The 23034-nt window shown below is 41.2% G+C and overlaps 1 protein-coding gene across 1 annotated transcript in view; it reads right to left on the bottom strand.

Annotated features, from left to right (window-relative positions):
- The window catches only part of ICE2 (interactor of little elongation complex ELL subunit 2), a 420662-nt gene that overhangs the window by 267725 nt on the left and 129903 nt on the right, over window positions 1-23034 (bottom strand). The window lies entirely within an intron of this gene.

Raw genomic sequence — 23034 nt, forward strand, 5'->3', positions numbered from 1 at the left:
CGTAAGTACTAAATCTAATGAATCAGATTTACTTCAAACATTAAAAGAAACATGAATTTAAGGTACAACAAAAATCTGTGTGTATGAAAGATGAAGGTAAAATGTTAAATTGCTGCATGCCTTTTCATGTACTGCTCAAAGCTTCAAACTTCACTGCACCACTGAATGTAAAGTCTAGTGTGAATATGGTCTACTTTTTTGACTGATGGTACAAAAGGCATCAAACTTTAGACAGCATTTGTTATTTTTAAATGGCAAAGTAAGGAAGAGGCAGCAGCAAAAGTCAACCTCTCAATGGGTAGCTGGGAGAACCCAGCCTATTTAAAAAGGAGGTCCCTGCAGCTTCTTTGAATACAATTAACTATTATCATCTGCTTGCATGTGTCCCTTTAAGATTTACCACCTTATTTTACATCATTGTTTGCAATTAAAAATATATTTGTTGAAATATATGAATTGTGTTATTTTAAATATACAGTATACAACAGAAGTGAGTACACCCCAGTGCAATATCACTTAAATGTCAAATGATTCAAAATTGTATAACCTAACAGTAACTGCATTACGTCTAAGTTTTACAGTAGGGTATTTGCTCTTATGTAACATTAAAAACTAACAGTTTAGATTTACTATATTAAAAACACTGTCCCCAAAGCAGGAAATCAATGCAACAAAAGTTAGTGCACCTTTCATTACTCAAATCTTTAATTTTTTTTCATTACTTTGCATGACCACCTTTATTTTTGATGACAGGCTGAATCCTTCTTGGCATGGTGGAAACCAGTGTCGAACAAATTTCTGAAGAGATGTTCTGCCCTTCAGAGATAATTTTTTCAGCTGCTCTTTGTTGGAGGCGTTGTGTTGCTGTACCATTCTGTTTAAAATACCCCAAAGGTGTTCTACTGGATTCAAGTCAGGTGACATACTTGGTCAGGTCTTAGTTTTCACTTGTTTCTCCTTTAGAAAATCATTTGTGATTTTGGCAGTGTGCTTTGGATCGTTACCATGGTGGAATATTCGTCCTCTGCCAAACATCTGAAGACTGGGAGTCATCTTGTCAGCCAGTATTTTGGTATATTGCAGACATTCATGGTACCATCTATAAATGTCATCTCCCCAACAACTTTTGCAGTTAGGCAGCCCTATATAGTCACACTCCCACCTCCATGATTCACTATTGGGTCTATGCATTCACTGTAATAATCCTGACCAGGTTCACACCAAACATGCTGCACCCCATCTGAGTCAAATTTTTTTTTCCTTGGATGCTGTTCATAGAAGTTGACATTATACGTCCTTAACACGGTCTGAGCTGTCACAGAAACTTCAATTTCTATCGATAATCCCTGAGCCAAATCTAAAGCACTTGCATTGATGCCTGTTTTTCAGAGCTAGATTGTGCAAGTAGCGCACTGTCCGTGGCGTCATTTTAGGGCAGCCACTGTGGCTCTGATTTTTGTCACTGTGTATCGATCTATACCTCCTGATTACTACTGCAACTGCGTTTTGACCGATTTTTAGTTGGCCACCAATCTTCCTGTATCCTTTTCAATCTTTGTGAAGTCTCACAATCAGAGGTTTCAATTCTTCTGGCAATTTTTTTCCATGTGGAGACATAATGCAGACTTGCAGATAGAAACAGCCCATTGGTCAAAAATTAGACTGTTCTGGTTACTATGCTCATGCATTTAGGCTAATTGGAAATCATAGGTGTACTCAATTTAGTTTCAGTGATCTAACTTGTGTGTCAGTGACCACAGGAGTATTCACTTTTGTTGCATTAAGTTTCTACTTTGGGGCCTGTATTTTCAATATAATCTTTCTAAAGTATTTGTTTCTGATAGCTTATAATAGGAAATGCTCTACTTGTCAACTTAGAAATAAAACAATTGTTGAGAGGTGATACAATTTTCAATAACTTGATATTTAAGTTATATTGCCCAGGGGTGTACTCACTTCTGTTGTATACTGTATAAAGAAAGTGGATGCTTTTTTAGCAAAGCAGCATAAACAGAGATATAACAGTTACTACTGACAGTATAGCAGCTTGTTGATCCAAAGAGAAATCGGATTGCTTCTTTGGAGTCAAAAACAAATTTTCCCTTTGAGGCATAATCGGAAATCCCTTCAATTTGATGTAGTTTGTTTTGCCTTCTTTAGGATCAATAGTAGCAACAGTTATATGTGAAAGACTGAACTTGATGGACTTTAGCCTTCTTAACATATATTACTATTACTATGAAACTATATACTTCCAAGAATTTATGTTGATCAAAGACTTCCTGCTTTTCCCAAAATGTTAAAAAAAGCAAAAGTTGCCAAGTAAGTGAAAAGACCCCAATTTATAGAATATTTTGCAATTTCACAGGACTGTCCATATCTTACAACAACTTTACAACTATAAAACATAAATTATGCTTGCCTGATAATTTAATTTCCATCGTTACGAGGAGAGTCCACGGCTTCATTCATTACTTGTGGGAAATACAGAACCTGGCCACCAGGAGGAAGCAAAGACACCACAGCCAAATGCTTAAATACCTCCCCCACTCCCCTCATCCCCCAGTCATTCTGCCAAGGGAACAGGGTATAAAAGGTGCCAGAAGAAAAACAAAAGAAATTTAGGTCCGCCAAATGGAGAACCGGGCGGGAGCCGTGGACTCTCCTCGTAACGATGGAAATGAAATTATCAGGTAAGTAATTTATGTCTTCATCTAATTCAAGGAGAGTTCACGGCTTCATTTATTACTTGTGGGAAACAAATACCCAAGCTCTAGAGCAGTGGTTCTCAACCAAAGTGGCCTCAAGGCCCGGTAAATTTTAGCTGGACATGTCCAGGGCCCGGTAGATTATATATATATATATATATATATATATATATATATATATATATATATATATATATAAGCAGCATGGATTTGCCCTATCAGTAACTAAGCAGTTCAGTGTGGGTTTAGTGGGGGCCCTGGAGTGTGCGGGTCCTGCCGAGGGTCTGTCGCTGTGAGGGCCATGGAGTGTGAGGTCTGGCCCTGGAGGTTGGGGGCCTTTTCTTTGGCCCTTAATGTTGGGGGTCCTGGCTCTGGAGGTTGATGGGCCTGTTGGCGTTAGGGCAGGGAGGCTACCATGTTCATTTGCATAAATTTATACATTTGGGTCAATGTGAGACAGTTTTCCTGGGGCCTTGATTGGTCTCAGTCTGCCCCTTGTGTGCAGTGGGGTAAGAGTGTGCAGTGGGGGCATGACAGGTCAGGGCCCACCAGCAGGGCTATCACGGCCCGGTACTGGGCCACGGCCCGGCTGTTGAGAAACCAGGCTCTAGAGGACACTGAATAAAAAAACGGGAGGGTTAAAAGGAGGCGGACCCTATTCTGAGGGCACCGCAGCCTGCAAAACCTTTCTCCAAAAAGCTGCTTCAGCCTAAGCAAAAAACATAATTTATGTAAGAACTTGCCTGATAAATTCATGTTTCTTTCATATTGGCAAGAGTCCATGAGCTAGTGATGTATGGGATATACAAACCTCAAAATGCCTATAAATACACCCCTCACCACACCCACAATTCAGTTTAATGAATAGCCAAGTAGTGGGGTGATAAAGAAAGGAGTAAAAAGCATAAAAAAAGGAATTTGGAAATAATTGTGTATGAAGAGAGAAGCGCTCTACCAGGAATGAACAACAGCTCATCAGCTAGTTCTATGGTGATTTACCACCCGGAAGCAGCCTCTTTTAGACCAGTGTGCTTTTCACAAAGGAAAACTTTCTTGAAGTATATCAGTCTGATCCCACCAATTAAGGTCAGTCCAGCCCTGAAATATCAGGCAATTCTCCTCTGAACAAGGAACATGACAACCCCAGACGATCGTTTTGGCCTCCTATGGGCCTCGTCAGTGAGGTGCAGCCACATTCCTATAAGCACACTGGGCAAGGAGTCCACGTCTGGACTTCCCCAGGGTCATATGTCCCTGGGGAAGTCTCCCTATGGGTGATGGGGAAACCAGACGTGGACTCCTTGCCCATCAAAACGGTAGAATTTAGTAAATGTATGCAAAGAAGACCAAGTTGCTGCTATGCAAATCTGATCAACTGAAGCTTTATTCTTAAAAGCCCACGAAGTGGAAACTGATCTAGTAGAATGAGCTGTGATTCTTTGAGGCGGGGCCTGACCCGACTCCAAATAAACCTTATGAATCAAAAGCTTTAACCAAGATGCCAAGGAAATGGCAGAAGCTCTCTGACCTTTACTAGAACCGGAAAAGACAACAAATAGACTACAAGTCTTCCTGAAATCTTTAGTAGTTTCAATATAATATTTCAAAGCTCATAACACATCCAAAGAATGCAAGTATCTCTCCAAAGAATTCGTAGGATTAGGACACAAAGGAGGAAGAAATTTAAATGAAATCTGCAAAACTGCCTTATCATGATGGAAAATCAGAAAAGGAGATTCACAAGAAAGAACAGATAATTCGGAAAAACTTCTTGCAGAAGAGATGGCCAAAAGGAAAAACACTTTCCAAGAAAGTAGTTTAATGTCCAAATATTGCATAGGCTCAATCGGAGGAGCCTGGACGTAGCTTCGCGCCAGAAAAATTCTTGCGCCAAGAATGACGCAATAAACATCAGCATTTTTGCGCCTTGCGAGCCTAATTTTGCCTGCGAAAATGTAATGAAATTTGAAAAAAGACTATACCCCAGGTAAGAAAAATATTTTCCTAAATATGTTTTTTCTCAAATATGAAACCTGACTCATGGCAAATATAGGTACAATACATATATTTAGAACTTTATATTAATACATAAAGTGCCAAGCCATAGCTGACACTGTCTTAAGTAATGAAAACATACTTACCCGAAATACACCCATCCACATATAGCAGATAACCGTTTCAGTACTGGTTTGGATATCAGTAGAGGTAATGGAATATGAGAGTATATCGTCGATCTGAAAAAGGGAGATAGGCAATTAATCGACCGATAATAGAGAACCTATGAAAAAGATTTCCCGCGAGGAAAACCATAGAATTCAATAGGTGATACTCCCTTCAAATCCCTCTGACATTCACTGTACCCAGAGGAATCGGGCTTCAAAATGCTGAGAAGCACAAATCAACGTAGAAAATTAAGCACAAACTTACTTCACCACCTCCATAGGAGGCAACGTTTGTAAAACTTAATTGTTGGTGTGGTGAGGGGTGTATTTATAGGCATTTTGAGTTTTGGGAAACTTTTCCCCTCCTGGTAGGATTGTATATCCTATACGTCACTAGCTCATGCTAATTACATGAAAGAAACGTCAAATTTGTCAAACTTTGTAAAAGTATGCAAGGAGGACCAGGTAGCCGCCTTACAAATCTGCTCCATAGAGGCCTCATTCTTAAAGGCCCAAGAAGAAGCCACAGCTCTAGTTGACTGAGCCGTAATCCTCTGAGGAGGCTTATGACCCGCTGTCTCATAAGCCAAACGAATCATGATCCTCAGCCAAAAGGATAGGGAAGTAGAATAAGCCTTCTGCCCCTTGAGCTTCCCTGAATAAACAACAAACAAAGCAGAAGTTTGTCTGAAATCCTTTGTGGCCTGAAGATAGAATTTCAAGGCTCGAACCATATCCAAGTTATGAAGTAACCGTTCTTTCAAAGAAGGTTTAGGACACAAAGAAGGAACCACAACTCCTGATTAATGTTGCGATCAGACACAACCTTAGGGAGAAATTCCAGTCCAGTGCGAAGGACAGCCTTATCTACATGAAAAACCAGCTAAGGGGGTGCACGTTGCAAGGCCACTAATTCAGACACACTGCGTGCTGAAGCAATGTCCAGTAGAAAAAGGACCTTCCAAGACAGAATCTTAATGTCAAGAGAATGCATAGGCTCGAACAGAGGCCCCTGCAAAACCTTCAAAACCAAAATTCAAACTCCAAAGAGGAGCAGAATGTCTAAAAACACAGACCTGATCCTGGACAGAGCCTGAACAAAAGATTAAATATCATGAAGCTCAGCTAGCTTCTTGTGTAACAGCACAAAAAGAGCCGAAATCTGTCTCCTTAAGGAACTGGCAGCAAGTCCCTTCTCCAGACCGTCCTGGAGGAAGGAAAGAATTCTGGATACCTTGACCTTATGCCAGGAATATCCATGAGATTCACACCAAAGTAAGTAGGTCCTCCACACCTTATCATAGATGAGACGGGTAACCCGCTTTCTGGCTTAAATGAGAGTATCAATTACCCTCTCAGAAAAACCTCTTCTGGCTAAGACTAAGCGATCAATCTCCACGAAGTCAGCCTTCAGAGAATCTAGATTCTGATGCACAAAGGGGCCCTGTACCAGCAGATCCCTGCGACAGGGCAACCTCCATGGAGGGGAGGATGACATCCCTGGACCGCGACCCGTATCTGGGTAGCTTGCAGTTGAGTTTGGACGCCATGAGATCTAACTCTCAAGTCCCCCGAATGTAACAAGTCTCCGCAAACACTTTGGGGTGAAGAGACCATTCCCCCGGATGAAATGATTTTCTGCTGAGAAAGTCCGCTTCCCAGTTGTCCACACCCAGAATGTGGATCGCTGAAAGCGAGCATTCATGGGTCTCTGCCCACTCCAGGATCCGAGATACTTCCCTCAAGGCTAGGGAGCTTCTCGCCCCCCCCCCCCCCCGGTGGTTGAAGTAAGCCACCGAGGTAATGTTGTGCGACTGGAATCTGATGAACTTGGACGAACCCAGGTGGGGCCAAGCCTCCAGAGCGTTTAAGATCGCCCGAAGTTCCAGGATGTTGATCGGTAGAAGAGACTCCTTCCGATTTCACCTGCGCTGTGCCATCCTGGCACCCCAAACCGCTCCCCAACCTGAGACACTCGCGTCCGTAGTCACAATCTCCCAAGATGGTCTGAGGAAGGAAGTCCCCTGGGACAGTTGTTCTGGATAGAGCCACCAAGAGAGACTCCCTTGACCCGTTGTCCAGAGAGATCAGTTGGGACAGGTCTGAATGATCGCCAATCCACTGCCTCAGCATGCACAGCTGAAGAGGCCGGAGATGGAATCTGGCGAAAGGAATTACATCTATAGTGGATACCATGAGCTCAATCACTTACATGCATCGGGCCACTGATGGCCTTGAGGAGGATTGAAGGGCAAAACAGCTGGAGACAATCTTGCAATGTCTCTTGTCTGTTAGGAATATCTTCATGGCAATGGAGTCTATCACCGTGCCCAGGAACTCCACTCTGGTACTGGGAACCAGAAAACTCTTTCCCGAGTTTACCTTCCATCCATGAGATTGCAGAAGGAGGAGAAGAACTCTCGAATGGTCCTTTGCCAGCTGGTAGGATGGAGCCTCCTGAACCAGAATGTCGTCCAGATAAGGAGCCACTGCTATCCCTCTGGATCTCGCCACCGCGAGTAGCTCCCAGAACCTTTCTGAAGATTCTTGGAGCAGTAGCCAGCCTGAAGGGAAGAGCTACAAACTGGAAGTGCTGATCCAGAAGGCGAATCTTAAGAACCTGAAGTGATCCTTGTGGATTGGCATATGAAGGTAAGCGTCTTTCAAATATACAGTAGTCATAAACTGACCCTCTTGAACTAGGGTCAGTATAGACCTTATCGTTTCCATTTTGAACGATGGAACCGACAGAAACTTGTTTAAGCACTTGAGGTCTAGAATCGGCCGAAAAGTGCTCTCCTTCTTAAGGACCACGAAAAGGTTTGAATAGTACCCTAGACCTCTTTCTGCTAGAGATACCAATTACTCCTAGAGAGGAGAGATCCCTCACACACTCTAGAAAATCATTCCTCTTTTCTGGATTTGACAAGAGATTGACAAGAGGAATCTTCCCCTTTGAGGATGAGTTTTGAAACCTATCCTGTAGCCCTGGGCAACAACTTCCAGAACCCAAGGATCCTGTACGTCTCTCAACCAAGTCTGCGCGAAAAGAGAGAGTCTGCCCCTACGAGATCCAGTGACATATTGGGGCCGTCTCTTCCTGCCGATTTTGTCTCGCCGGGCTTCCTGCTCTGCTTGGCTTTATTCCAAGACTGAGAGGGTTTCCAAGAACCCATTGAACTGCTCGGGCTTCGCAGCAGATTGCTGTCGTTTGGACTTGTCCAAACGAAAAGGACAAAAATTAGGACCCTTAGGTTTATTCTTCTTATCCTGCGGGAGAAAAGCACCCTTGGCTCCCGTGACCGTAGATATGATCGAGTCCAGGCCTGGACCGAATTTGGATGTCATGTCAGCAGACCACAACTTCAACCACAGGGCACTTCGGGCCAGAACAGAAAAGCCTGATGTCTTGGCATTCAAGCGAATAATCTGCATATTAGCATCACAAATAAACAAATTAGCAACCCTCAGGGCCTTAATTCTTTCATGAATTTCGTTTCATCGAGGGGAGTCTCCACCTCGATCATCTCTGACAGAGAGTCGCACCAATAGGTAGAGGCTCCCGCCACTGCAGCAACCGCGGCTGCAGGCTGAAAAATTAACCCAGTGTGCTGAAACATTTTTCTTAACAGGTCTCTAATTTCTTATATATCGGTTCCTTAAATGACAAACTATCCTCAAGCGGGACAGTGGTGCGTTTATCGAGCGTGGAGTTAGCTCCATCCACCTTAGGGACAGATAATTCTAGCTGAGCATCTGGAACCGGGAACAATTTTTTAAACGAAGAAGGGGAGAAAGACAATCCAAGTCTTTCCCATTCATTTTTTGATAATATTCACCATCTTTACGGGAACCGGGAAAGTCTGGGGCACTACCCTGCCCTCATAAACTTTATCCAGCTTAGGAATAGAAGGTTCCTCCGGTAGCTTCAGTTCTGGAACCTCTGGAGTCGCCAACACCTCTTAACAAAAAGCTTAGGTTCTCCATCCTAAACCTAAAGTCTGGTTCCTCTGCAGTCGGAGGCCTAGAGGCCGCAGATTTCGACCCAGAGAGAGAGGCCTCTGAAGTATTGGAATCCTCAGCATCAGCGGATAATCTAGTCTCAGATACATTCAACGGAGTAGATGACCTCTGGGAAGGATAGCAACGTTTAACCTTTCGCTTGGCTTGGCTGGGCGAGGTAAAGCAATAATGACTGCAGATACCGCCATTTGCCACTGCTCAGCAAAATCGGGCAGCAACGTTGCCCCTCCCGCAGGAGGATTAGAAGTGCACTGGGGAGCTGCATGTGTAATCGGAGATGAATGTAGGGAACGCACCTCACGGGACGGAGACCCCTCAGATGTGGACGGCTCAGTGGTACTAAACATTTTATTTCTTTTAGATATCACTATTTTGTCGAGGCATGTGGAACATAGTTGAGCAGGCGGAGATACCGAAAACTCCTCACAATAAACACAGGCACTAGATTTAGTTAAAAAGGGAGTATCCTCTAACATATTATTATTATTATTATCGGTTATTTGTAGAGCGCCAACAGATTCCGCAGCGCCATTAACAAAGGCGGAGTACAAAAAACAGTTATAGGGATCAAATGGGTAGAGGGCCCTGCCAAGAGTTGCACTGTTCAGCTCTTGAGAAGGTGATCAACAAACAACAAACAGCTACACTCTTAAGCTTACATGCTAGGGGGTGAAGGGGATAGCAATGGAGGAGAGAAACTGGTATAAAGAAAGGTTAGCGTAGGTTGTATGCATCCCTGAACAGTAAAGTCTTTAGGGAGCACTTGAAGCTTTTAAAACTAGAAGAGAGTCTTGTGGAGCAAGGCATAGAGTTCCACAAGATGGGAGCCAGTTTGGAGAAGTCCTGTAAACGGGAGTGTGATGAGGTAACAAGAGAGGAGGAGGTCGTGAGCAGAGCGAAGGGGACGGGAGGGAGAGTATCTGGAGACAAGGTCTGAGATATAGGGGGGAGCAGTGCAGTTGAGGGCTTTGTATGTCAGAGTGAGAATTTTGTGTTTGATCCTAGAGGCAAGAGGAAGCCAGTGAAGGGATTGGCAGAGAGGTGCAGCAGATGAAGAGCGACGTGTAAGGAAGATGAGTCTGGCAGAGGCATTCATTAAGGATTGTAAAGGAGCTCGGCGGTAGGTGGAGAGACCAGAGAGGACAGAGTTGCAGTAATATCAGAGCCCTCCATAGCTTGTGCTTTAATAAGGACTACAGAAAAGGATTAAATGGCACCTTTATACTTCCAATGGCCAGGGCACTCACCACCTCCTATGACCCAGGCCCACAGAGAAACGTCTCCTGCAACCGATGGTCAGGAAAAGGAAGAGAAAGAGGCCACACCCGGTTACATGGGAGTACCGTGCAGGACCTCCGTGCAGCCTGGAAAAAAGCGCACCAACTAAACAGGCTGCGCAGTAATCAAGGAAGTAAAAAACCTGACTGTTCCGCATTGCCAGAGCCACATCTCACACATGTCGCAGCAAAAACACAATAATGTATACATCCCACCCTGTTCAATAATCACCTTCCGGAGATATTAACCCTTGATTCTATACAGATAAAGGAGCCACACTGTGACCCTGTCTTCTTGTGTTATCATTATAGATTTAGAAAATGAAACAATCTTACCAGAATCAACGCCGTGGAACAGGAACACGGCCTCTCAAGTTTGACAGTGTGTAGCATCGCTCCTGACATGGACTTGAGTGAAGAAAGCAGGCAGTGAAACTCGTCAACACTGATTGCTTAAGGAGCTGTTAATACGAGTCTGGAGGGTTTTCACAGAAAGACTCTCCCTGTATCTCCAGACCCTAACATTCGTCAATGCTCTCACTGAGAGGCTGACAAGATTACTTAAAACTCCAGTCACATTCAGAAGAGTACTATCCTCTATAAGAGACTACTCTGAAATCTTCTGACACTTCTCTGCCATCCTCCTGTGACAAAAGGTAAAGAATGACTGGGGGATGAGGGGAGTGGGGGAGGTATTTAAGCCTTTGGCTGGGGTATCTTTGCCTCCTCCTGGTGGTCAGGTTCTGTATTTCCCACAAGTAATGAATGAAGCCGTGAACGCTCCTCGTACTAGATGGAAATTTAGGTTTAAATTTAAAAAGAATATAAAACCCATGTTTTTTCAGATAGAGCATGCAATTTTAAGCAACCTTCTAATTTACTCTTATAATCAAATTTTCTTCATTTTCTTGGTAGATTTATCTGAAAAGCAGGAATGTAAGCTTAGGAGCTGGCATATTTTTGGCTCAGCACCTTAAGGAAAGAAAATAATGTATTAAGGTCTCAGAAGACCTCAAGTGAGTGAAAGAGAATATTTAGTCTGTTCTGTCTATATAATCTACCTTTCAAAGCCAACATACTTTAAAAACTTGAGCTGGCAGTTGGTACAAAAACATAATTTATGTAAGAACTTACCTGATAAATTAATTTCTTTCATATTAGCAAGAGTCCATGAGCTAGTGACGTATGGGATATACATTCCTACCAGGAGGGGCAAAGTTTCCCAAACCTCAAAATGCCTATAAATACACCCCTCACCACACCCACAAATCAGTTTAACGAATAGCCAAGAAGTGGGGTGATAAGAAAAAAGTGCGAAAGCATAAAAAATAAGGAATTGGAATAATTGTGCTTTATACAAAAAAAATCATAACCACCATAAAAAAGGGTGGGCCTCATGGACTCTTGCTAATATGAAAGAAATTAATTTATCAGGTAAGTTCTTACATAAATTATGTTTTCTTTCATGTAATTAGCAAGAGTCCATGAGCTAGTGACGTATGGGATAGCAGATACCCAAGATGTGGAACTTCCACGCAAGAGTCACTAGAGAGGGAGGGATAAAAATAAAGACAGCCAATTCCGCTGAAAAACCATCCACACCCCAAAATAAAGTTTCAATCTTATAATGAAAATAAAAGCAGAAGAATCAAACTGAAACAGCTGCCTGAAGTACTTTTCTACCAAAAACTGCTTCAGAAGAAGAAAACACATCAAAATGGTAGAATTTAGTAAAAGTATGCAAAGAAGACCAAGTTGCTGCTTTGCAAATCTGATCAACCGAAGCTTCATTCCTAAACACCCAGGAAGTAGAAACTGACCTGGTAGAATGAGCTGTAATCCTTTGAGGCGGAGTTTTACCCGACTCAACATAAGCATGATGAATCAAAGACTTTAACCAAGATGCCAAAGAAATGGCAGAAGCCTTCTGGCCTTTCCTGGAACTGGAAAAGATAACAAATAGACTAGAAGTCTTTCGGAAATCTTTAGTAGCTTCAACATAATATTTCAAAGCTCTGACTACATCCAAAGAATGCAACGATCTTTCCTTAGAATTCTTAGGATTAGGACATAATGAAGGAACCACAATTTCTCTACTAATGTTGTTAGAATTCACAACCTTAGGTAAAAATTTAAATGAAGTTCGCAACACCGCCTTATCCTGATGAAAAATCAGAAAAGGAGACTCACAAGAAAGAGCAGTTAATTCAGAAACTCTTCTAGCAGAAGAGATGGCCAAAAGAAACAACACTTTCCAAGAAAGTAATTTAATATCCAGCGAATGCATAGGTTCAAACGGAGGAGCTTGAAGAGCCCCCAAAACCAAATTCAAACTCCAAGTAGGAGAAATTGACTTAATGACAGGTTTTATACGAACCAAAGCCTGTACAAAACAATGAATATCAGGAAGATTAACAATCTTTCTGTGAAACAACACAGAAAGAGCAGAAATTTGTCCTTTCAAGGAACTTGCAGATAAACCTTTATCCAGACCATCCTGAAGAAACTGTAAAATTCTAGGAATTCTAAAAGAATGCCAAGAAAAATGATGAGAAGAACACCAAGAAATGTAAGTCTTCCAGACTCGATAATATATCTTCCTAGAAACAGATTTACGAGCCTGTAACATAGTATTAATTACGGAGTCAGAGAAACCTCTATGACTGAGAATCAAGCGTTCAATCTCCAAACCTTCAAATTTAATGATTTGAGATCCTGATGGAAAAAAGGACCTTACGATAGAAGGTCTGGTCTTAACGGAAGAGTCCACGGTTGGCAAGTAGCCATCCGAACAAGATCCGCATACCAAAACCTGTGAGGCCATGCTGGAGCCACCAGCAGAACAAACGAACGCTCCTTTAGAATCTTTGAAATCACTCTTGGAAGAAGAACTAGAGGCGGAAAGATATAGGCAGGATGATACTTCCAAGGAAGTGACAATGCATCCACTGCTTCCGCCTGAGGATCCCTGGATCTGGACAGATACCTGGGAAGCTTCTTGTTTAGATGAGAAACCATCAGATCTATTTCTGGAAGTCCCCAGATTTGAACAATCTGAAGAAATACCTCTGGGTGAAGAGACCATTCGCCCGGATGTAAAGTCTGGCGACTGAGATAATCCGCTTCCCAATTGTCTATACCTGGGATGTGAACCGCAGATTCAAGATACTTCTTTCATAGCCAGAGGACTGTGAGTCCCTCCTTGATGATTGACATATGCCACGGTTGTGACATTGTCTGTTTGAAAACAAATGAACGACTCTCTCTTTAGAAGCGGCCACGACTGAAGAGCTCTGAAAATCGCACGGAGTTCCAAAATGTTGATTGGTAATCTCGCCTCCTGAGATTCCCAAACCCCCTGCACTGTCAGAGACCCCCATACAGCTCCCCAACCAGTCAGACTTGCACCTGTTGAGATCACAGTCCAGGTCGGAAGAACAAAAGAAGCCCCCTGAACTAAACGATGATGGTCTGTCCACCACGTCAGAGAGTGTCGTACAATTGGTTTTAAAGATATTAATTGTGATATCTTTGTGTAATCCCTGCACCACTGGTTCAGCATACAAAGCTGAAGAGGTCGCATGTGAAAACAAGCAAAGGGGATCGCGTCCGATGCAGCAGTCATAAGACCTAGAATTTCCATGCATAAGGCTACCGAAGGGAATGATTGAGACTGAAGGTTTCGACAAGCTGAAACCAATTTCAGACGTCTTTTGTCCGTCAAAGACAGAGTCATGGACACTGAATCTATCTGGAAACCTAAAAAGGTTACCCTTGTCTGAGGAATCAATATACTCTTTGGTAAATTGATCCTCCAACCATGTTCTTGAAGAAACGATACAAGTCGATTCGTATGAGATTCTGCTAAATGTGAAGACTGAGCAAGTACCAAGATATCGTCCAAATAAGGAAATACCACAATACCCTGTTCTCTGATTACAGATAGCAGGGCACCGAGAACCTTTGTAAAAAATCCTTGGAGCTGTTGCTAGGCCAAACGGCAGAGCCACAAACTGGTAATGCTTGTCTAGAAAAGAGAATCTCAGAAACTGAAAATGATCTGGATGAATCGGAACGTGCAGATATGCATCCTGTAAATCTATTGTGGACATATAATGCCCTTGCTGAACAAAAGGCAGAATAGTCCTTATAGTTACCATTTTGAATGTTGGTATTCTTACATAACGATTCAATATTTTTAAATCCAGAACTGGTCTGAAGGAATTCTCCTTCTTTGGTACAATGAATAGATTTGAGTAAAACCCCAGACCCTGTTCCAGAACTGGAACTGGTACAATTACTCCAGCCAACTCTAGATCTGAAACACATTTCAGAAACGCTTGAGCCTTCACTGGATTTATTGGAACGCGAGAAAGAAAAAATCTTGCAGGAGGCCTTATCTTGAAACCTATTCTGTACCCTTGTGAAACAAACAATGTTCTGAATCTGACTGTGAATCGAATTGATCCAAATTTCTTTGAAAAATTGTAATCTGCCCCCTACCAGCTGGGCTGGAATGAGGGCCGCACCTTCATGTGGACTTGGGAGATGGCTTTGGCTTTCTAAAAAGCTTGGATTTATTCCAGACTGGAGATGGTTTCCAAACAGAAACTGTTCCTGTAGAGGAAGGATCAGGCTTTTGTTCCTTATTCTGACGAAAGGAACGAAAACGATTAGCAGCCCTATATTTACCTTTAGATTTTTTATCCTGTGGTAAAAAAGTTCCTTTCCCCCCAGTAACAGTTGAAATAATAGAATCCAACTGTGAACCAAACATTTTATTACCTTGGAAAGAAAGGGAAAGCAAAGTTGACTTAGAAGACATATCAGCATTCCAAGTTTTAAGCCATAAAGCTCTTCTAGCTAAAATAGCTAAAGACATATACCTGATATCAACCCTAATGATATCAAAGATAGCATCACAAATAAAGTTATTAGCATGTTGAAGAAGATAAACAATGCTATGAGAATTATGATCTGTTACTTGTTGTGCTAAAGCCTCCAACTAGAAAGTTGAAGCTGCAGCAACATCCGCCAAAGATATAGCAGGTCTAAGAAGATTACCTGAACATAAATAAGCTTTCCTTAGAAAAGATTCAATTTTCCTATCTAAAGGATCCTTAAAAGAAGTACTATCTGCCGTAGGAATAGTAGTACGTTTAGCAAGAGTAGAGATAGCCCCATCAACTTTAGGGATTTTGTCCCAAAACTCTAATCTGTCAGATGGCACAGGATACAACTTTTTAAACCTTTTAGAAGGAGTAAAAGAATTACCCAGATTATTCCATTCCCTGGAAATTACTTCAGAAATAGCATCAGGGACGGGAAAAACTTCCGGAATAACTACAGGAGGTTTAAAAAACGTATTTAAACGTTTAGATTTAGTATCAAGAGGACCAGATTCCTCTATTTCTAATGCAATTAAGACTTCTTTAAGTAAAGAACGAATAAATTCCATTTTAAATAAATATGAAGATTTATCAGTGTCAATTTCTGAAACAGAATCCTCTGAACCAGAGAAATCATCATCAGAAACAGAATCAGAATGATGATGTTCATTTAAAAATTCATCTGATAAATGAGAAGTTTTAAAAGACTTTTTACATTTACTGGAAGGGGAATAACAAACATAGCCTTCCTAATAGATTTAGAAACAAAATCTCTTATGTTAACAGGAACACCCCGAGTATTAGATGTTGATGGAACAGCAACAGGTAATGGAACATTACTAAAGGAAATATTATTTGCATTAGCAAGTTTATCATGACATTCATCACAAACAACAGCCGGAGGGACAGTTACCACAAGTTTACAACAAATGCACTTAACTTTGGTAGATCCCGCATCAGGCAGCGGATTTCCAGAAGTAGCTTCTGATCCAGGGTCAATCTGAGACATCTTGCAATATGTAATAGAAAAAACAACATATAAAGCAAAATTATCAAATTCCTTAAATGACAGTTTCAGGAATGGGAAAAAATGCCAATGAACGAGCTTCTAGCAACCAGAAGCAAATAAACAATGAGACTTAAATAATGTGGAGACAATAATGACGCCCATATTTTTTAGCGCCAAAAAAGACGCCCACATTATTTGGCGCCTAAATGCTTTGACGCCAAAAATGACGCCACATCCGGTGACGCCGACATCTTTGGTGCAAAAAACGTAAAAAAAATGACGCACATACAAACAACTTCCGGTGACAAGTATGACGCCGGAAATTACTAAAAAAAATTTTTTTTTTGCGCCAAAAAAGTCCGCGCCAAGAATGACGCAATAAAATGAAGCATTTTCAGCCCCTGCGAGCCTAACAGCCCACAGGAAAAAAGTCAAATTTAAGGTAAGAAAAATTTTTATTATTCAAATGCATTATCCCAAATAATGAAACTGACTGTCTGAAATAAGGAATATTGAACATCCTGAATCAAGGCAAATAAATGTTTGAATACATATATTTAGAACTTTATATAAAAGTGCCCAACCATAGCTTAGAGTGTCACAGAAAATAAGACTTACTTACCCCAGGACACTCATCTACATGTAGTAGAAAGCCAAACCAGTACTGAAACGAGAATCAGTAGAGGTAATGGTATATATAAGAGTATATCGTCGATCTGAAAAGGGAGGTAAGAGATGAATCTCTACGACCGATAACAGAGAACCTATGAAATAGACCCCGTAGAAGGAGATCATTGAATTCAAACAGGCAATACTCTCTTCACATCCCTCTGACATTCACTGCACGCTGAGAGGAAAACCGGGCTCCAACCTGCTGCGGAGCGCATATCAACGTAGAATCTAGCACAAACTTACTTCACCACCTCCATGGGAGGCAAAGTTTGTAAAACTGATTTGTGGGTGTGGTGAGGGGTGTATTTGTAGGCATTTTAAGGTTTGGGAAACTTTGCCCCTCCTGGTAGGAATGTATATCCCATACGTCACTAGCTCATGGACTCTTGCTAATTACATGAAAGAAATAAGAATAAACCCTTTTCTTATAAGTGTTTTTAACACCTTCATGTTTAACCTCATCATTAAGGGGGGATTGCCTAAATGCACACTACAGGCGAGGATTGTTGGTGGCCTAGTTGGCGGCACTCCCAGGCATCATGAGAGTGCCAGCCGACGTCACCACGTACGCATGTGGTGATGTTACAAAGGGCTGAGCCAGGATTTTCCAGTAGCAGCAAGGGAGCTGGATGGGGGTGGTTTTTCTAACCACTCTATCTCAGCTCCCATAGCAGCTACAAGGCTCTAAGAACCTTCATTTGAAAGAAATTGCCTGCTCTTTCAAATGGTGGTGTTCTTGGAGCAGTACTACAAATCAGATCTTTTACAAATAAAGTAAAAGAAACACACAGGGATTTGATTTGGTTGGTAAAAGTATATTATATGCATAATGAAAAATGTCTAGAGACCCCTAATAAAAATGTATTTTTAAGTAGACAAGTCCCTCTCTATATTTGTAAGTTAGGTGACCACTATGGTATCAGCAAACACCTTAGAAGAAAAAATGCTTTTATTTCTGTACTGCACTATGGGGCCTCTCTAATCTATATTATAACCCCTCTATGGGCCCCTATTTCACAATTTATTAAGGTGATCACAGTAACAGCAGTGGTCAGTGAGCCATTTTCAATATTATTTACTTAAATCTTCCCAAAAAGTATACATTTTTTTACAGTTTTGGCAGCAGCTTTCTCACATGCCATGAATTATAAATATAATAATGGCATATTGTTAATCTGCTGGGTCTGCTAAAAAAACAATATAGAATTTGTATATTTAACTCACTAAAATTTGATTACAATAGGGTTTAAATGTAAGTAGGAAAAAAAGCTCAAAATTGGCTTAGCACTGGGGCGAAGAACAAGATAAATTCCTTTCTTTCCTGGCAGGGAGAGTCCACAACTTCATTCATTACTGTTGGGAAATACAACACCTGGCCACCAGGAGGAGGCAAAGACACCCCAGCCAAAGGCTTAAATATCCCTCCCACTTCCCATATCCCCCCAGTCATTCGGCCGAGGGAACAAAGAAAAAAAAGTAGGAGAGACATCAGGGTATAAAGTAGGGATAGACCGATATCGTTTTTTTTCAGGGCCGATACCGATTATCGGACGCCTTTTTATCATTTTTTTCAGGCCGATAGCCGATATCAGGGGCCGATATTCTGTACATTTAAAGTTTTGACAAATCAACACAATTTCTACACAAATCTGGAATAAACCGAACGTGTTTATTAAAATTTTAAACATTAAAAAGCAAACTGGGAAAAATAAAGTGCTTGAAAAATAACTTATTTCCCAAATCCCAAAACATAGAAAAATGGCACAAATATTAACTTTTTAAGTACACTGAGCAAAATTACTTTTGATTTGCTCGTACATCAGCCATACATAAAATAAATCTGCTTGCTAGCTAATAGAAAAGTCACAATCTCAGGGAAGAACACATAGGGGGTTAAACCCTCTGTAGAATTGAGAAAAAAAAGAAAGTGTACATTCCTTTTCCCTTTGTGTGTATTTATTAAACTTAACTTTTAATTATAAATTCTTAAAGGGACACTGAACCCATTTTTTTCTTTTGTGATTCAGATAGAGCATGCAATTTTAAGCAACTTTCTAATTTAATCCTATTATCAATTTTTCTTCGTTCACTTGCTATCTTTATTTGAAAAAGAAGGCATCTAAGCTTTTTTGTTTGAGAACTCTGGACAGCACTTGTTTATTGGTGGATGAATGTATCCACCAATCAGCAAGAATAACCCAGGTTATTCACCAAAAATGGGCCGGCATCTAAACTTACAGTCTTGCATTTCAAATAAAGATACCAAGAGAAGGAAGAACATTTGATAATAGGAGTAAATTAGAAAGTTGCTTAAAATTGCATGCTCTAGCTGAATCATGAAAGAAAAAATTTGGGTTCAGTGACCCTTTAAATAAAATATAGAAGATAAATCAATGAAAACTAAATTAAAAGGGACAGTCTATTCCAAAATAAACTTTCTCGATTCAGAAAGGGCATGTAATTTTAAACAATTTTCCAATTTACTTTTATCACCAATTTTGCTTTGTTCTCTTGGTATTCTTAGTTGAAAGCTTAACCTAGGAGGTTCATATGCTAATTTCTAAGACCTTGAAGGCCACCTCTTTTCAGAATGCATTTTAACAGTTATTTTACCACTAGAGGGTGTTAGTTCATGTGTTTTAATATAGATAACACTGTGCTCATGCACGTGAAGTTACCCGGGAGCCAGCACTGATTGGCTAAACTGCAAGTCTGTCAAAAGAACTGAAATAAAGGGGCAATTTGCAGAGGCTTAGATACAAGATAATCACATAGGTAAAAAGTATATAAATATAACTGTGTTGGTTATGCAAAACTGGGGAATGGGTAATAAAGGGATTATCTATCTTTTAAAACAATAAAAATGCTGGTGTAGACTGTCCCTTTAATTGCAATGATTGCATAAATCGGTGTGCTCTGTGGTTTAAGAGTCCTAGTACTCTGATGTTTAGAATATGGAGTTATTGGAGGACCCAGAGCAATCGTTCGTTTTTTTCATTAATTTATCTTCTATATTTTAATTAAAATTAAAAGTTAAGTTTTATAAATACACACACAAAATGATATTTGATTCGCAAAGAGGAGTACACCTTTTTCTTTTTTTGTTTAAAATCTGCTTGCAAATCTGCCATTCCAGCGTTGTACACATACTTCTTAGTTCTGAGTACTTTAATCCCAATGTGGTACACTATGCACTTTCCTCTGAGCCGAGTACATGTCAGTAGGGTACACAATCACAAACAATTTGGTACTTTCATCCCAGCAGGGTACACAATCTATTGGTCACATACCAAATTGTCTGCTTTTTCTTGACATCAAGCACACAGCAAAAGCCCAGCACAGTAAGTCCCTAAAAACACTCAGTGTGCTGCCTAACCAGCAATACCCATTTACAGCAGTAGACCTAAGGTGTCTGCATAAACTGCGGTGAACAGACATTAACAGGACGAACAGGCTGTTATTTTATTATGACAGAAAAGGGGGAGTAGAAGGAGTGCCACAGAGAGGCTTTAGTAAATATATAGTAGAATATGGATTTAGCGATCCGGTTGAGATTGAATAAATAGTATGGTAAGAGAACAGTGAGTTGGGTATAAAAAGTAAGGGGATTATTATTGTAGTTCCAACCTAACCAATAAAATAATATTTGGCCAGTAGTAAAATGACTCAGTTGGCGTGAGTATAAATCTTTGCAAAATAGTTAAAAACAGAGTTTAATAGAATTATTCGTAAAATAAGTAAGACTAAAAATAATAAGAGAACAGGATGGCCAAAAAAACGTGAACGGGCAATTGATAATGAGGAGAGGGGTATAAGTGTATATGGGGGGGAAAAGATTATCTCCTAATTAGGGTGAATATAGCTAGTTCACGTTGGTGTTACAAATTAGCATTAACAGTATACAATGTTTTGTTAGTAGAAGGAACAAAATAAACAGTATAGGAGTGTTCAAATGTATCATAAGAGAACAGTTGAAGAAACATAATTTATGCTTACCTGATAAATTCCTTTCTTCTGTTGTGTGATCAGTCCACGGGTCATCATTACTTCTGGGATATTATCTGCTCCCCTACAGGAAGTGCAAGAGGATTCACCCAGCAGAGTTGCTATATAGCTCCTCCCCTCTACGTCACCTCCAGTCATTCGACCAAAGACCAACGAGAAAGGAGAAACCAAGGGTGTAGTGGTGACTGAATTATAATTTAAAAAATATGTACCTGCCTTAAAAAAACAGGGCGGGCCGTGGACTGATCACACAACAGAAGAAAGGAATTTATCAGGTAAGCATAAATTATGTTTTCTTCTGTTATGTGTGATCAGTCCACGGGTCATCATTACTTCTGGGATACCAATACCAAAGCAAAAGTACACGGATGACGGGAGGGATAGGCAGGCTCATTATACAGAAGGAACCACTGCCTGAAGAACCTTTCTCCCAAAAATAGCCTCCGAAGAAGCAAAAGTGTCAAATTTGTAAAATTTGGAAAAAGTATGAAGCGAAGACCAAGTTGCAGCCTTGCAAATCTGTTCAACAGAGGCCTCATTCTTAAAGGCCCAAGTGGAAGCCACAGCTCTAGTGGAATGAGCTGTAATTCTTTCAGGAGGCTGCTGTCCAGCAGTCTCATAGGCTAAACGTATTATGCTACGAAGCCAAAAAGAGAGAGAGGTAGCAGAAGCTTTTTGACCTCTCCTCTGTCCAGAATAAACGACAAACAGGGAAGAAGTTTGGCGAAAATCTTTAGTTGCCTGCAAGTAGAACTTGAGGGCACGAACTACATCCAGATTGTGTAGAAGACGTTCCTTCTTTGAAGAAGGATTTGGACACAAGGATGGAACAACAATCTCTTGATTGATATTCCTGTTAGTGACTACCTTAGGTAAGAACCCAGGTTTAGTACGCAGAACTACCTTGTCTGAGTGAAAGATCAGATAAGGAGAATCACAATGTAGGGCTGATAACTCAGAGACTCTTCGAGCCGAGGAAATAGCCATTAAAAATAGAACTTTCCAAGATAACAATTTTATATCAATGGAATGAAGGGGTTCAAACGGAACACCCTGTAAAACGTTAAGAACTAAGTTTAAACTCCATGGCGGAGCAACAGTTTTAAACACAGGCTTGATCCTAGCTAAAGCCTTACAAAAGGCCTGGATGTCTGAATTTTCTGACAGACGCCTGTGTAACAAGATGGACAGAGCTGAGATCTGTCCCTTTAATGAGCTAGCCGATAAACCCTTTTCTAAACCTTCTTGTAGAAAAGACAATATCCTAGGAATCCTAACCTTACTCCAGGAGTAATCTTTGGATTCACACCAGTATAGGTATTTACGCCATATTTTATGGTAAATCTTTCTGGTAACAGGCTTCCTAGCCTGTATCAGGGTATCAATAACCGACTCAGAAAAACCACGTTTTGATAAAATCAAGCGTTCAATTTCCAAGCAGTCAGCTTCAGAGAAGTTAGACTTTGATGTTTGAATGGACCCTGAATCAGAAGGTCCTGTCTTAGAGGTAGAGACCAAGGCGGACAGGATGACATGTCCACTAGATCTGCATACCAAGTCCTGCGCGGCCATGCAGGCGCTATTAGAATCACTGATGCTCTCTCCTGTTTGATTTTGGCAATCAATCGAGGAAGCAGCGGGAAGGGTGGAAACACATAAGCCATCCTGAAGTTCCAAGGTGCTGTCAAAGCATCTATCAGAACCGCTCCCGGATCCCTGGATCTGGATCCGTAGCGAGGAAGTTTGGCGTTCTGGCGAGACGCCATGAGATCTATCTCTGGTTTGCCCCAACGTTGAAGTATTTGGGCAAAGACCTCCGGATGAAGTTCCCACTCCCCCGGATGAAGAGTCTGGCGACTCAAGAAATCCGCCTCCCAGTTCTCCACTCCCGGGATGTGGATTGCTGACAGGTGGCAAGAGTGAGACTCTGCCCAGCGAATTATCTTTGATACTTCTATCATTGCTAGGGAGCTTCTTGTCCCTCCTTGATGGTTGATGTAAGCTACAGTCGTGATGTTGTCCGACTGAAACCTGATGAACCCCCGAGTCTTTAACTGGGGCCAAGCTAGAAGGGCATTGAGAACTGCTCTCAATTCCAGAATGTTTATTGGCAGGAGACTTTCCTCCTGACTCCATTGTCCCTGAGCCTTCAGAGAATTCCAGACAGCGCCCCAACCTAGAAGGCTGGCGTCTGTTGTTACAATTGTCCAGTCCGGCCTGCTGAACGGCATCCCCCTGGACAGATGTGGCCGAGAAAGCCACCATAGAAGAGAGTTTCTGGTATCTTGA

Source organism: Bombina bombina, chromosome 6, assembly GCF_027579735.1.
Source record: "Bombina bombina isolate aBomBom1 chromosome 6, aBomBom1.pri, whole genome shotgun sequence".
NCBI classification, from domain to species: domain Eukaryota; kingdom Metazoa; phylum Chordata; class Amphibia; order Anura; family Bombinatoridae; genus Bombina; species Bombina bombina.